The sequence below is a fragment of the Triticum dicoccoides genome, chromosome 4A (assembly GCF_002162155.2).
Source record: "Triticum dicoccoides isolate Atlit2015 ecotype Zavitan chromosome 4A, WEW_v2.0, whole genome shotgun sequence".
NCBI classification, from domain to species: Eukaryota; Viridiplantae; Streptophyta; class Magnoliopsida; order Poales; family Poaceae; genus Triticum; species Triticum dicoccoides.
The window spans coordinates 513,420,927-513,425,291 of NC_041386.1; the positions used below are offsets into that span (position 1 = coordinate 513,420,927).

Here is a 4,365-nt window from a genome sequence, read left to right on the forward strand (position 1 = left end):
GAGGTGAAGCATATGGAAAGCTACCTATCTAGGCAAGTTTAAATGGAGCCGGAACAACAAGCAACAAGTCCGGAAAAATCCTCATGTGCAAATTATGAGTTTGGTACTGTTCTTCCCTAAACATAATTTTAGAGTTGGTAAACATGCAAGAAGAGTGCACCATGTTAAACTAGGCATTTTTCTACTCCATTTACATATAAAGTTTGTTAAGTTTGGAGCTACGGTTATTTAGTTATGAATTAAAGCATTTTAGCATGGCAATAAACAAATTATATGCAAACCTCATTTTAAACATTTTTAACATGCATGAAAGTGGCATGGACAAGTTAAAGAACGCTACGCTACCCGCCGTTCCAGAGGCATCGTGCGCGCACGCCATCGTGGACCGAACGATTCTTTTACCACAATGCTTTTTCGTCTGCTGGCAGTCGGTACACCGTTAATCCCTTCTCTACCTGAGCTTTTCATTTGATGTTGTATGACGGGTGGGGCTGGTTTGGTCGTGGGGCCAAGAAACAAGGTGGTTTTTCGATGCATTTGGGTGAGCGTGTTCCTACCGAGGCAGGGATTAACCTAGACACAATTCACCCATCTCCTCCCAATTCCCAGCAGCCGCCGCCGCCACCGCCACCACATCCTCTCTCCTCCCCTGACGTCTCCTCTTTCCCCTCCTCTCCTCGCAACGGCCTCCTCCTTCCTGCACCGCCTCTTCCTCTCTTCCTTGCTCATGGCGCCTCCCGCCGGTCGATGCCTCCTGTCTTGCCCTTTTCGTGGGGAGCTGGAGATGGGAAGATGGCGTTGGAGGAGGAAAACAAGATCCAGGCAGTGGAAAGATGGCGTTGGAGGAGGGAGCATGGGTGGCCGCCGTAGCTGAAGCACGGGTGGCTTGGTTGTGGCGGAGCATGGCGGGAGTCCGGGCGGCGTCGTGGTCGTGGTCAAGAGGAGAAGCACGGGTGGTCGCCGCAGCTGAGCTTCTATGTAACATAGTTTTGATGAATCCTCTGCCGCATCTGGCCTCTACAGGTACCCACACCTCTTCACCCCCCTCTTGATTTGCCTTCTCCCCTCTCCTTTTCACTTATTTTTTCAATTTAACAACAGAATATCTCATCCCTGTTTGTGTAGATTCATTTTCGTATCTACCTATAAGGCGTTCGATGAAAATCCAAGCTGCTGCAGTGGCAGATTACGCCGTCCGCTTGCATGCTGAGCCATGTTGATTGCTTCTCTTTTGGTCCCTTGTCATTTGATTGCTCTACGATTCGTTGTTGTAAATGAATTGCATTCTTTTTTTGTAGGTTGGGCTCTCCTGTTCTTTTTTGTTGGCTTGGCGTACGCACTGGCAACCTCCTGCGTGAAGGATTCAGCATGCCTCTATTTGAGAGAAAAGATATGAAGAAGCGGATTTTCAGGTATGATCTATGGTTTGGAGCAATGCCACTTTGATTTGGTTCACATTTTCTTTATAAGTTGATGTTGTCAGTTGAGTATATGAGGTTGCCGCTACTCCATGTTAAGTACCAGCCAGAACTGCCATTATATATTTATTAAGCTAGGAAGCTGCACCGGTCATGAATTTAAATAGGCTTGCTACCACTTTAATTTGGTCAACATTTTTGGCCCTGAACATGTTATGTTTTGATTTATGAGGTAAAAGCATACTAGTGCTTGCATAAAACAGCAACCTGTTGAAAGTATTGTTGGGTCACTTTTAGGCTTCTAGCTATTTTGATTTTATCATATACAACACTTTCAGATCAGTAAATATAATGACATCCCTTTTACATTAAATAATCGTTATTGTTCTCATACCATTTGATATTTGCAGAGTATCTCAGGCACACAAGCTAAAGGTTCACCAAGTTCAGGGAAAGAAAAGTTTCCCTAGACACGTGGCGGCGGTCAAGACAAGAGCGGCGCTGTGAGCGACGGCCCTCGATCGTCTTCCTTGTGGAATCAGGTACGCGTCGTCCATCGTGGCCCATCGTGGGTGTTGCCAGGCGACCGGAGGCGGCTACAGCAGGCCAGTGCCCGTGATCAAGACAGACACCGGGAAGGCTGTCGGTATGTAGTATGATCCTCATCTCCTCCAACTTACGTTTTGGTAGCACGTCTCCATCGTTGTAAGGACAAATTTCTAGCTTTCACAGTCCTACTCTACTATATCGTGCTTCCTGCTTGACCATTCCTCTTCCATTCAGGTCTACAGTTGTGCACTCGATTCAAATGATTATTCTCCGTTCTTTGCCTCAGAACTACATATGAGAGGTACAAAGGTTTGGCCAAGATACTCAATGAAGCTATTCGATTTAAGGTATACTTCTATGGCTTCCTTCTATCCTTTTTGTTCATCTTCTCATGTGTATTGTTAGCTTTTTCTCAAGCTTTTTTAAATCTAAAACCTCAAATTTAAGTATATTTTGCTGATTAGTGAGTAAATCAACCGGCAATAGTTGGCATATATTTGTTGTAGGTTTGATGTCACCTATTCATTCTTTTTTTTGAGATGCTCTGTTTTTACAATGCAGAATTTGTTTCTTCATAACTATATTACCGCTTACATTGCTGGCAATGGAAACTAAAGAAATCCTTGAGGCTACTTGTGAAGCTCTATTATTGATGCCAGATTTGTACATTTGATTAGTGTTATATCCATGTATAAATGCAGATTTCGTTGAAGCTATATTTTATAACTATATTACAAAAGTGTCTCTATAGATTTGAACCACAAAATAGTTATAGATGCTCATATGATTTTCAGTGTCGTGTATGGGTGTTTTTTGTGCAGTTTTGTTGATCTGCTTACATTTTCAGCATTTATAGTATTGCTATATCTCAATAAAATAGTGAATACATATAAATATATGCAAGGTATAATCGGTTAATTTTGGTACTAATCCATTGATCCTTTGTTACATTCCAGTAGTAAGGGTACCGGCGCCCAAATAAATTCAGGAGTACTGCAAAATTCAAGTTGATGGCTGGTGTGCCTTGTTGTTTTACAGTATGATAGTTGTTGAAAGTATGTTCTAGAATGTAGGTGATGGGCTGCTGATTTATGTTGTCCACTTCTCTTGATTTGTACTGACTTGTGTTGATTTCTATTGTATGCAATAGTGCCATCGATAGGTTCTGCTGGTTTCTACCTCCATGCTGCTTAAACCAATTACCTCCTCAATTCTACGCCATGGTAGGTAAATTCTCATCTTATTAGTCCTTGCTATTTGATTTACTCAGCACCATTAAGGATGATAGTAACAGTGTGATCTTATTTGCAGGGCAGATGATTGTGTGCAAGGAAGGAAGGATGCAAACGATTTGAGTTCCCAGTTTGTACAGCCCCTGAGGATTGGAAGGTCGTGATGTTATCTACTTGTCTCTTTCATTCCGTTACAACCTGCTGTTCTTGCTCAGTTGTGTCCATCAAGGATATGTTCTTTGAATTTAGATGATGCACGGATAAATAACTCTTATGTGACAATGCAAATGAAGGGTGCAGTGGCTCAGCCCTTTAGATTGTTGGCGAGAATATTGGAGTATAAATAAATACAAGTTGTTAACAACAACATAAATTTTTGGCTCTCTATATCCTCATGAATGAGGGTTTGTATAATTTTGGGCATTCCTTTGCCTGTAGAAATCGCTATTGTATTTAGTGGCAATCGTTATAAAATGGGAGCATAAATAAATAACAATGGAATTTTATTAGCTCTCTATGTCCTTACGAATGAGGGATTGCATGAATTTGCGATTTCTTTTTCCTGTAGCGAATAGCTGTTGTATTTAGACACAACCGATATAAAAAGAACATTCAATTTTATTCATTGCACTCAACCCCTTCTGCAATCTTTAGAAGCAAAAATGCAGCCTGTAGCAAACCGGGGGAAATTGGATAAAGAGGCAGGGCCGCAGGAGCAGAACGGTCCAGCCGATGAAACCAATGTGGACGAAGATTAACTTCTCTGATCTTGTGGTAGGCTGAACCCGAATCAAATTAATGGGTGGACTTTCTTGCTATCCTTTGTCCTGAAACTATAACATAATCACTTAAGATGACATTTTGGTAGTTGTCTGAACCATGAATCCATGATGCTAAGCTGAATAATTCCTGGAGCATCTGTCGCGCGTGGTGCTTCTACGTTGCACCATTCTCTGGTGTTTGCGCTTCAACAATTTTTTTTACCATACACATCTGCTCCAGTAATGAATATGAGCCTCTTGTACTAAGATTTTTTTTCCACCATACTCATATATTTCTACCTGGATTGTGTGCAAAAACTCAATTTCTATCAAGAAAATCATTGACATTTGGAGAGCTAAAAATAGTTCAGGCCCTCGAGGTGCATTCCCTGGGATTGTTGGCAA

General features: G+C 41.9%; 1 long non-coding RNA gene across 6 annotated transcripts; it reads left to right on the plus strand.

Moving 5' to 3' along the window:
• The first annotated feature begins 667 nt into the window (after nt 1-667).
• LOC119289036 lies at nt 668-3,645 on the plus strand. Of its 6 annotated transcripts, none has more exons than XR_005141405.1 (8): nt 668-1,023; nt 1,126-1,215; nt 1,299-1,412; nt 1,829-2,064; nt 2,202-2,314; nt 2,924-3,040; nt 3,118-3,190; nt 3,279-3,645. It is a non-coding gene; the product is annotated as an uncharacterized LOC119289036 (long non-coding RNA). The 6 variants fall into 6 exon arrangements; XR_005141402.1 differs by having other exon boundaries at nt 2,927-3,040; nt 3,118-3,194; XR_005141401.1 differs by having other exon boundaries at nt 3,118-3,194; nt 3,279-3,644.
• Nucleotides 3,646-4,365: the final 720 nt, after the last annotated feature.